General features: G+C 45.3%; 1 pseudogene; it reads right to left on the minus strand.

Annotated features, from left to right (window-relative positions):
• Nucleotides 1-7,691, minus strand: part of LOC119375897 (fatty-acid amide hydrolase 2-A-like) — a 34,516-nt pseudogene extending 26,825 nt beyond the window's left edge.
• Between the last annotated feature and the right edge of the window lie 4,606 nt (nt 7,692-12,297).

The following is a 12,297-nucleotide window of genomic DNA, read 5'->3' on the forward strand; positions in this document are numbered from 1 at the left end:
ACCTTGCGTTAAATCTGGCGATAACAAGAGCGCATTTTGTGTGCATTCCTCAGTGCGCAGGTACGTGAGCTTCCACCAACCCTGAAAATTCTTTCTCTCCCCCCCCCCCCCTGCAAATAGAGCAAGCAGCGACGCGGGCTATAGTAAGTTTTCAAAGACTAATATTTGTACTAGGGAGGCTTGTTGATGCGGCGCCGCCATCCGCCTTCGATTGTTTAAATATCTGTAGTTATGAACCATCTAGTGACCGAATCAGTGATTGTACTTTGCATGTAATCTACCAGCTAGCTTGGGCATTACGTTAAGACTGACTACTACCGGCATCTCGCGATGCAGCAACCAGTAAAGCACCTTTGATCGCAACGCTGTTCTTGGCAGTGAACGGCAGCCCAGCAGCGGCTTTTCTTTGCTCAGTTGGCTCGCGCCGGTGGTTCCCGATGCAACCAGTCTGTCGACCTCCTCGGCATCTTTGAGAGCCTCTTCAAACCTCTCCTCGACGACAGCGTGATGATGGGCTGCACCTCCCTGATGCGTCTGATGTAGGCCGAGACAAGGTCCACGCTTTTGACCTAGAAGGACAAGAATAAGAAAAATGCCAGAACTGAATGAACTCTTTTCTTTGTTTTGTTCATTATTCAGAAGCGAATAACAAATGATACTATCGCGCCGTCTAGAATGCAAGTACTAACGCACATGTTTCCAATAAATAATGTATGAGATCCCGATTGCTGTCTACGATGTTTTTTCACATATCACTCCGTGCACACAATCATTTTTATGAGGCGACATTAATTTGAGTACGAGTTGAACGGAAAAACGACAGGTGAAGTCTTCGAAGTTTTCGCATTAGTACCGATAAGCGTACGCTTTTCACATGCTTCAAATGTGGGTACACATGCATTTGCAGGCAATCAGTCTTACTATTCTTAGTAATTACACTTTTACATTAAGCTTTTTTAGCACTAAAGATACCCAAATAAAAACGCCAGGCCTGCGCGGAAAGCGCAGCACAGTCACAGCGAAAGCTGGAAGAGTGGCATTTCTAGAGCCCGTTTGCTTGCTTGCTTGAACCTCTTCTACTGTCTCTTACCCACAAAGGGGGACTGGCCATGAAACCGGCGGTAAACATTACATGGAAATCTAGAATTTAAACAAAAGTAATTGAATTAATCGGACTACAAGCGAGTATGAAAATAAAATAAGAAATTTGGATTATGTGCCAATATAATGAGAAAAGAACCTTAATATCGAGCCCGTTATAAACTCTCTTGTGGTTACTTACAAGTACACTAGCAACGTACCCACTACGCCACAAATAATAATTTTTGTGAAGTTGGGAAGCACCCCACAACATTACTCGTCATTCTGCGGAGAAGCGAGGTACCATCTGTAAGACATTATGTGCAGTTTCTTGATGCGACGGCTGATGACGATGAAGAATTATGACTGAGCCTTTTGTAATGGGTTGGAAGCTTTAAAGGACCTACTAGTTACGTAATTCGCATTGTGTGACGCCCGGTCGTTATTTGCCTCTCCATCCACGCTTTATAACATACGCTAACGTATCGGACGCGTTATTCGAAGGTCGCAGGTTCGGTGCTGCCCGCGGCAAGTTATCTTTCCGTCCACTTTTCTTTCTTGACATTTACCTTACATTTACCACTAATACCATTCCGTATACTTTCCTTGGCATTATTGTCTGTTAGTGCTCATAAATATTGTGTATAAAAACAAAAACGAGCCCTTAAAATTAACACTTCTTTCCTTCACGCTACCGTGAGAAGAGATAGAGAGGAGAATTGACTTTATTGAGACGCTGTAGAAATGGATCATGGGAGCCTTATAGGCTTCCTTGGCAACCAGTAGAAGTGCACTTGCGACGTACCCACTACGCTAAATCATCATAATTTTGTGAAGTAGGGAAGCAACCACTATGCAATTTTTGTCATTCTGCGAAGAACCGTGGTACCTGCTAAACACCTGTAAGGCATTATGTGCACTTTGTTGGGGCTGGCTGATGACGATGAAGAATTATGCCAGAGCCCTTTGTAATGGGTTGGAAGCATTCAACAACCCACTCGTAGCGCAATCCGCATTGTGTGACGCCTGGTTACAGAATTCGCATTGTGTGATGCTTGGTTGTTAATTTAATCTTCTACCACGCCACATTACATGTTAATGTGGTTCCTCGTGACATGAAGCCTGTATAGGGTTTTTTGCAGAGCAGTTTCAAGCACCGGCATGGCTCTGAGGTAGAATACTGGGCTCCCACGCAGAGGACCCAGGTTCTAACCACATTCCATCCTGGAAATTTTTTTTTTTTCGTTTTTTTTTTCCTTTCGAGCGATAGTGGTTACGGAAACCGGCGGCGGCGGCGGCGGACAACTACGGCGCCAAAAACGGCCCTTGTTGTGATCTCATAACAGCTTTCGCTGTAAAACGTATTTGGCCGCACCATGCAACAGCACTTATGGTAAGAGGAAAAGAAATAATTCCTGAATGTGATAATTACGCACTTTCCGTTCACCGAAAACTCATTAGGTGCGCCAGTCCTAATGACATATCGGTGACGATTTTGCCCTGATACAGATCTCGAATTATATAGGATTGTCCGCGAATGCCATGGTTGGCTCATAGCTTGGGCTCCGTGTTTCGGATAAATCTGAAAAAATCCGATAAATACTCACCGGTAAAATGTTTGACAATTCGGATTAATCCGATAAGCTCAGATTTTAAAAGGGCATTTTCAACGTTCAAAGGGCATTTTAAAAGCTGACAATCATCATTCGAAAGGAGCGCACCTTCATCAGCGGCAGCAACCTCGTAAAGTATGCTCGCGCTATACAACAAGCTTTAAGGCTCTAATACGAACACACGCAGATGTGTTATGTTCAAGTATTTGTTGTTATATGTTATGTGTTTGCGCGTTCAAACCTTGCAGACATCTAAATTACACTAATGTGGTCACGTATTTTCGTGTTCAGGTATCATTTTATCTAAGATTTCGGAGTATTACGAATAATAATAATAATAATATTAGGTCCTTTATTTTCATGAAGAAGATGAAGGAGGCTGGGAGAAAAAGTGAGAAGCAGCTTGATTTCCCTTTATAATTGTCAGTGTGGCCAATCCCCCTCGTGGGTATGAGCCAGTCTCCTGAAGGCGAATCTGATGACTGTGACTGCCCGAAAATTTCATCTATGATGGAAAGCTCGTCTGCTTATACGCCGCCACCTCCTAAAGCAGCACCCAGACCAACGTGTCGCGAACGGATCGTTTCCCCGTGTTCGTGGTCGTGGCTTGCCTCGTCGTTCCAGAGCACTGCTATAAACTAAGAGTCGGCTCAGTATACCAGCGCGAACGCTTATATCGTCAAAGACGTGTGAACAGTCCGTTGCGTGCAGCTTGTGGCTCATGTGAAACACTTGAGCATCTTATAATTACACTGTCCCGAATTGTTACGCAGCGCGCTTTGATGATTAAGGAATATAAATTCCTCGGATTTAAATGCGCGACCATTGACGATTGCCTTTCCGAGAGGTTGTGTACCTCGACGCGAGCAGGCCCATCGAGCTCTGCTGACCTTTATGGACCAAACGGATCTGGCCACCCGTCTATAAGCGTTTCTTTTTTCCTTTTTTTGTGTGTGTGTGTTTACCTATTCTTGTCCAAGTCTTCGTCAATATTTTTCTTTACTTCCTATATCTTTCCTCTTTTCTCCTCCTAGTTCTTCCCTCTGCTCTTCCCTCCTCCCGAAAGAGTAGGCAGGCGTTGTGCCCCTCTTGGCGGCAGTTGCCAGCCTGCACTCTCCCTCTTTCTCTGTGCCTTTGTGTGTCTATCTATGCAAATGAAATAAATAAATAAATAATCAAATGGCGCCACAAATGCACCGATTATGTCAGGTATTAACATTAAAAAGCATTGGAAACATCACGAAAAAGCTCATTCAACGCTAACGCAACGTAATCTGAAATATTGATAGCACCGCACCTCTACGATATCATGCAATATTTATTGCATACTTCCAAAGCCCGCAGCTATTCGTAGCATTTTTGCGGTGTATTAGGTCGCATAGTGAATCGCGTTCGCGTCGGCGCAATTTCAAAATTTAAAGTTTGAATGCTCAACAAGATATTAGGAGTTTCTTCCCATGAAATCCGTAATCTTTGACGTAATAGTGATTTTTGTGCATCGCGCGCTGGTTGCAACCTTAATGTTAGCTCGGTGGTGTGTTTATAGCGTACAACTTAATAGACTATGACAAAGTTGGAACAGCATTACGCTGATGCATACTACAAAACAACGACGTATTAGTGTGACGAAGACTAGCTTGATCTTTCTCCAGAGGAGAGATGAACGCAGAGCAAAGCACGATACTAACGACAGTGGACAAGCTGAATAATTCTCGACCATTCCATTATTGTATCTCTAGTCTAATTCACGACGGTGCGAAGTAAACAACATGGCTGTGGGAGGGCATGGAGACGGGCTGTGCAGCGTGTTCTGACACATGTGCGACGTGCGACACCCAGCGGCGTAGCCAGGGGGGAAGGGGCACACCGGGCCCGTGCCACCCCCCCCCCCCCCCCGCCTCCACGAAATTTTTTCCCATGGGATACGGAGCACAAAATGACACTCGACCCCACTTATCTGCCCAGACCCAATATCGGATCGAGGAGGTGCCCCACCCCCGAAAAAAATTCTGCCTAGGCCACTGGCGACGCCAGGCCACATTATTATGTGACATCGTGATCCATATTGCAATAGATCCACAATTATGTACATAATCAAGCGCAAAAGAGTACATTTTTCAGCTCTTCCATTCACATCGCTTGGAAACGAACCTTTGGAAGGAAACTGAGCACGCGACCCTCAGTGCTAAAACGAGAGACAGAACCAGACTACGCACGGAAATTTAAGGAAAGAAAAAACACGCATAAAGGAGCGAGCAAACAAACAGAGTGGTCAACTGAGGTAATTTGAGGAAGGGGATCTCGTCTACGTGAGGGACACTCGAGGTGAAATCGTGACGTGGTTTCCGGAAAGATCATCAACAGGAGGTCACTCATGACATATTTAGCGTTGCATCGGGGCAAGCAAGACTTTGTATCGGAGCAAGCAAGCAAGCACGTGGGCCATCTGCACGATCGTAGCGCGCCAGCCGATATTCGGTGCACATTTTACGAGCGCGGACAGCCGACAGGATGCGGTCGAGCCTAGTGTAATGGAGCCCTCGGGGCCACTCAGCATACAGACAGTAGAAAGGTAACGCTCTCAGCGTAGTACGCGCCTGAGACGTTTTCCTGACCGTCTGAATTATGCACTTTAATCTCAGTGGGGAGACCTTGGGCTCCACAAAACCCACACATGTATAAGCATCGCAAAGTGTGCGTGTATAACACCGTGAGTTCAGTGAGAGAGACATGTCCTCTCACAGTTTACGTCAGAGCGCGGCGGTGAATTATGTGCTCTTGCAGCCGCTGTGAATTCCAGACATTTATAAAGTTGCGATTAAGTTTGCAGGTTAACAGTTGCCCTTCCGTAAATTGCGCATCCATGTCCTCCGAAGCGTTATCTGATCGTGTATTGCAAGCAACCCAAGATTTGTTCTTTGCTGTGGCGTTACTTCAAATGTCACCAAGATGAATTTATTAGCAATGGTAGACGCTGCTGCAATTAGTGTGAGAAGTTGAATGCATATGGGGCATACAGGACATTCCAAAAAATGTAAGCGTTCGAAAATGTAGTATACGATCTTTATCCGATATGTTTCCTAATGTGTGTCTAACAAAGAAAACGAGCCCTTGAAAAGTCACCTTTTCTTCATTCATCGCAAGGGTCTCGTTCTGGCAGACTTCATGCCTTCAGGTAGTATGCGAGGGATTATTGGTCAGCTGCCAGCTCGTAAAAAGATCACGTGTTACGTGACGCCTGTTGCCATGGCGGCGAGTGTTCCACACTCGCCGCCATGGCTGCGATCGGCGCTGACTAACCCTCCTAGGTTTAAATGCACATATACCCCAAAATGTCGACGAGAGGATGACCTCCACCATAGCTCAGTGGTAGAGCATCGGACGCGTTATTCGAAGGTCGCAGGCATGGTCCCTGCCGGCGGCAAGTTGTCTTTTCGTCCACTTACTTTGTCCACCTTTATATCCTAATTACTACAAATAACATCCTATACTTACCTTGGCATTATTGTCTGTTAGTTCTCATGCATAATGTGTCTGACAAAGGACACGAGCCTCGAAAAGTCACCTTCTTTCCTTCGTTCACAAAACCTACGGTACATAACGTTATGTAATACCAAAATGCACCATTTTTAAGCATAATCTAAGGTGACATGTTCGTGTCCCTGCCTTAATTAGAATGCTGCTTCACGAAGGCCTACTCATTTGGAATTGGAATGACAGAGCCCAACAGTGATAACTGTAGCTGGAGGGCAATCGCCATTTCTCCGTGAATGTCCTCGCTTCAGTGCACCAAGAAAATAGCTGTCCAAAGTATTGATGACTTGACAATCGCTCATTGTCGGAGGAAACGCTCTTAGGACAGTGGCGGAAATCGTCTTCGGCACCGAAAGCTTGAGAGCGTGTTGAGCTTTTTGCGCACTAGTCACAGAAAACTAAGCAGTGTCGCTTATCGCATTATTGTTCTTTTTTCTCCTTTCTTTGTAACATCTTTTTTCATCTTTCACTCCCCCCCTTTCCAGCACCGGGTAGCCAGCCGGTCTGAGAACGGGCTAACCTCCTTGTCCTTCCGTTTTCTTTTCCACCTCCTCCCCGCTGATATGTACACAACCATAATTCTTTTGTTCTTTGGGTAGTACAAGTTTCGTAGAGACCTTTCTATATTTCTGACTTAAAAAACAAGGTTCCCCATTGATGTGCTTCCAGTTGAGGAGAAAGGTGGAAGGTTCTCGGTAATGTGTAGGCGAAGTTCAATGTTTCGAAACTATATAATGAGAACAATTGTCGTAGTCATAGGCATAGCCAGAGGGAAATATGGGTTTTAACCCTCCCTCCCCCCCCCCTAGTACTTTTCTGTTTGTATATATATATATGTATATATTTAGAAGCACACAAAAAAGCAGATGCGCATAATATAGAGAAGTGTGAGACCTGCCGCCCCCTCCACCCTCGCAATGAAATGCTGGCTATGCGCGAGATCTTAGGAGTAAATGTGGTGCAGGCATTCGTAGCGTAATTCCTGTGTTTCATGAACAGAGCAGCACTTATTCAATTGCCTGCATAAATATCAAGCGCAGCAAGGATAAAGTTACCAGAAATGAAGGGGCCGACGACTACGTCATCTGGAGGGATTGACGGATCGGGCGAAAGCGATGTGGTTCGAGGTTTGAGCTTCATTCGAAGCGCTCAATGTTGTGACGGCGCTGTAGTGTCTCTGCATCCAAAAGCGTTTGTATTGTATTGCCATGTTGAATTCTGCCGTTATAATAGGCTCTTCAATGATTACATTACCCACTAAAATGAACTGCAGTCTACTCTACAGGCTGAATTTTGCATTAATGTGCCGTCTCGCTTGTGGACTCTTGCATGGTCTGTAATAAAAGCTTTTTCGGATGCGAGTTAAATTGGAAGCCACTTCACCTTGCCATTTCTGATGTCGGCAGCAAGAGATGTAGCAGAACGGAGAAGGAGCTTGTCGGTTACAGGGGCAGTGGTACAGGCCTTTTCCAAGAAAACCACAGGGCAAATAACAGCCGGGTCACTATGCACACATATATTCCAGCTCCAGTAATAGCTCACGACAACTTCCAAGATGGTAGCCATTGCACGAACAACGTTGCTGTCAGAAAACGTCAGCCTGCACAAACGCACCTCCCTGAGAGCTACCTCACTTCGGGTGTGCACTGAGAGTGTTACTATCCTAGCAGCCACTATCACTACCTCGTAGATAGCGTACACTCAAGTACCATACAATGCGCGTAGGGAGCTTGCGAACGGAACTCACAAGCTGCATACGCTACGGCGCAGTATACAAGGTAACCGCAGCATCGGCAGCGTCGCTGATGACAGAGCCAGCTGCGCTTTGAGCAGCTTGACAATCAAATGGCGTGACACGTGGATACGGTCAAGGTTTATGAAAGGCATTCTTCTTCGGCATGATAGCACTGCCTGACCCTCAGAATTACAGCTGTTTGCACCAAGACAGTGCACGCATTTACACTGCTTCCTACTCTGACATGGATATTTACATATACCATTAATTTATGCCTTTCCTCGGAGTCACCACAGTGGACCCAATTATCAAAAAGGGGCCGTCATACTCCTTTTTTTAGCGCATAAAACGAACAATTCACGGCCTCTCTTACACAATACTTAAGACACTTGAAGGCGAAAGCCTTATAGCGCTGACGCATTAGAGATCGACATGTAAGCCAACATATTCGCTTTGTTGCCACCTCTCCGCCTCGGTTTGTTGAAGTCGTCGCGTTGTCGGCGACGTAGGCACTCGTGGTATTATCCCTCGCTCACGCCGTTTGGCTCCTTTAGCAACATTCCGATTGTCCAGCTTTAGGTCTAGCGTACTCTCGTGGCCGACGACAGAAATCACTAGCTCCGGCTACAGCGTCTACCTCAGACCCGCTTTACATTATCCGCTCAGCCCATCCGGTACCTGGGAAGGGTAAAGCATAGCATAGCCTTGTACAGTACAGTGTAGCAAGGGGTGGGAAGGGAAGTGGGGGGAGGAGGAGCGGGCCGCCAGCTCCGCTAGGTCATCAGTCTTCGCATCACTAATGCGTAGCGCCCCATTTTAGGGGCGAAGCTCCTTAAGGCGGCACCCGTTCGTCCCTCGTAGTCGTAGTCGTAGTGCGTAACCAGTCGTACGCTTTGACCTCCAAGGTGGTGCCGGTGGGAGATTTTTCCTGTGCGTTGTTGAACAATAAAAAATTCGCAGCGTTAGCGAGAAGCCGACTTCTTCTGTCTCTCATTCCCATTAGCAGCCATTCTTTACCTCCAAGGTAGTGCCTGGTGAGATTTCTCCTGTGCGTGATTAAACATAAAAATTTTGTTCAAAACGCGGTTGATTGATGAAATAAACCAACGAAAGACGCCAGATGTTTTGTAAAAGCAAAACGAAAGAACGCCAGATCTTTCTAAAGCAAAACGAAAGACGCCAGCTGCTTAACGAAAGACGCCAGATGTTTTCTAAAGCAATAGTTTTCTAAACAATGAAAATTCACAGCGTACATGTAAAATTAAAGTGAGCTGCAAGTCGTCATAACTCTCCAACCTTTAGTATAAACGCGCCCGATCTCACGTCGGTGATGATGTACTGGGCAGAATTCACGGAAGATTCACGGTGTACCGATGAACCTCCGCAGCTTCGCCCACTCATCATCATTCACTCCGTGGATATGCTGTGATTTTTTTGCTCCACACGGCGGCGGCGTTGCCTTTGGGCAAATTTTTCATGACACGTATAGTACCGTGACTGAGTCGTGAGGACGGACGCCGGACGTCGGAATTTCCGCCTCATGTACCATTAAATATTTCGCGTTAATATAAACGAATGTCACTGCAGTTGAACCCCTCAATAACGAAAGACCTCAAGAACGAAATTCTCGTGGCAACGAAGAAGTCTGGCGTCCCCGACGAACCTCCATAGAGATCAATGCATTTGCCCCCTCTCGACAGGGTAGAGATTTTAAAAAGCACTCCCGCAATAACGAAAGTTTCAGGTAGTGATCCGCAGCTTCATTTGTTTAACCGTATGAGCTTGTGAGAACCCAGAAGTTCGAAAATTGCAGCACCGCTCATTCGACAAGTCCGGGATTACCGCGAACAAACATCGGTGCGACCATTGCTGTTCACATTCGATCGGATGATGATAGCAACTGGGCTTCTTTTTTCCCTGAGAAGAGTATTTTGCCTACGCCTCTTTTGGCAATTACGTCGGCACAGGACGTTTCAAGTGACGACACCCACGAAAGTGACGTCATGCCGACAGACATTCTGTAGACTGCCTAACTGCTTGCTGCCGCGCGTCTCCGTGTGCACGCTGAGATCACCCGCGCTTTGCTTACGTTCAGTTTTGTTCGGCCTTTCGCAAAGATGCCGCCTTCTGCTAAGAACGCAAGAAAGGCAAGTTAGTTCGCGCGAAGTTCTTGATGCTTCTGACATCACTGGCGCTTTCCACAGCGCCTACGGCGACGACGAAACTGTGCAAAGCTTATTAAGCTGCGAGGCTCGAGCCGTCAAGCTCCTTCGAAGCAACGTGAAACGGAGCAAGGTCAGCCACTTCTTTTAATAAATTTGACTGTGCGAATAGACCTTTTTCAAGCACATGAGCGCCACCAACGGGCGCGCAAGCACTCATGGGAAATGTGTGTACGCCGCAGCAGCCGCCGCGACGAGCGCGCGGGCCTCGCGCTGTAGCATTCCGCTTGCGCCGTGCCAGGACTTCTTAGACAGAGTGAATTTGGCAAGGTGCAACATGTTACTGCGCAATTCAATGACGAACTTCAGTGTTTAGCTGCTACGGCCTCTTGACGATTTCCATCTGTCCCTGTTGGGCTATGGTTGAGCGGCTCAGAAGCGTCACCTTTTATTTTTATTATTTTTGACGGCAGTGCGCCTTACGGCATAATAAAAAATAAAAAAACACTCGGTTGTCTATAAGTGCAGAAGTGGTCTATGGTTCGCGGATGTATTGGAATCAACGTCCATCGACACTGTCGCGAGTAGAGTGTGAGGTTCTGATATTTAAGGTAGGTCACCACCTTCGAGAAACAATTTTACAATTTTAGTCCAAAAGTTATATTTATGGTTTTGGCTTGTTGGGCTTAGGTAAGTTTATACTTTGAAGTGACGAAATTGCCAAAAATGTAAAAGTAAGATTTATAAAAATCAAAATGTGCCAAAATATGCATGTTGCGCCAACAGTCATAACGAAAAAACTGTTGGTGCGATTCAAACGCGACTTCGCATGTACGTAGTGAGGACAATGTGCTGTGCATCAAACTTCCACGATCACCATATCTCTAAGCTGAGGTGCGCTATCATAAAAATGCTTAAAAAGTTGATATTTTGCAGGTTTGCTTTGCGCACAACTGGCCATAGTACAAAAGGTTACCGCTAGTTTTCAGCTATTCTGCTTGAATGCATAGTTCTACTTACAAAGAAACAGCATGAAAAATTTTATGTGAAAATATTTATTAAAAACATAGTTATCACTGTTCGCGTAACTGTAGGATGCAAAGAAATCACGTTTCGAGAAAAATTGCTTTAAACATTTGAACCGAATGTCCATATAACAAAGAAACATTCGATATGCCTGAAATTCACCAGGCTCATAGCTTGCGACTTCCTTTGAAGCGGAACAATCTCTTTTTGAATGAGCGGAAGCATGTATTTTTTCATAGCTCGTTTTGCGTCTCCAGCTGACTCTCATCCACGTGCTCCACAGTGGGTGCACCTTTGGTATATTGATTACCTAACTTGCGTCGACGCCTTTTTTGTCCGATCATTCGCCATATTTCATGAAGTACTATAGCTTTCTCCTTGAAAAGCCAGAACTAAGTCCAAGAGCTTGAAACGGCATACAAACAAGCACAGATAGCCGAGCGAAAACGCGCCCAACTTGAACGACGGAGTGCCGCAGCCAATAGCGGAAATTTTAAAATAAATCGAAAACAACGTGTTCCACAAGCTTTTGAACGTACTTGGAAACTTAGAATTACGTATTATATGTATGAAAACACATCTATGACGAGATGGCAGGTGTTGCGGAACCGGAAACCTTCAGTTTCGGTTTCGGATGCGTCTAGGAGGGTTGGAAAAATGGTCATAACTTTCGAATGGCTCAAGATAAATACATAATTATTTTTGATAAATATACTTGAATAGACAGGAATCTTGAAAATATTAAATCCCAAAAAATCAATTTTTTTCAAAAATTTCATTTTTAAATGTAGTGACCTACCTTAAAGAGTTCACTAGAGAGTGTAGTCGGCATGTGGGAAAATGAGATACATTCATTGCGTCGCTCGCACCATATAACTATAAGTGCCTACTAACCTTCGTTGGTGCTATAACTACAGGTTGGAATAATACTTAGAGCGAAAAAAGAAAGGAGCAGTGCAAGGAAGGAAATGCACAAACCAGCGCTCACACACAAGTGAAAGTTTATTACATGCGTGAAAAAAGCACATATACATAAATGGGAGTGCGTCTCGCGTGTCATAAAGACGCACAAAAAGTCAAACAAACAAGGCGCGTGCTTACAGTCGATTAATAAAATTCAATTCCTTGTCTTGTAACGACTCAGAAG

The sequence above is a fragment of the Rhipicephalus sanguineus genome, unplaced genomic scaffold, assembly GCF_013339695.2.
Source record: "Rhipicephalus sanguineus isolate Rsan-2018 unplaced genomic scaffold, BIME_Rsan_1.4 Seq10059, whole genome shotgun sequence".
Classification (NCBI taxonomy): Eukaryota; Metazoa; Arthropoda; class Arachnida; order Ixodida; family Ixodidae; genus Rhipicephalus; species Rhipicephalus sanguineus.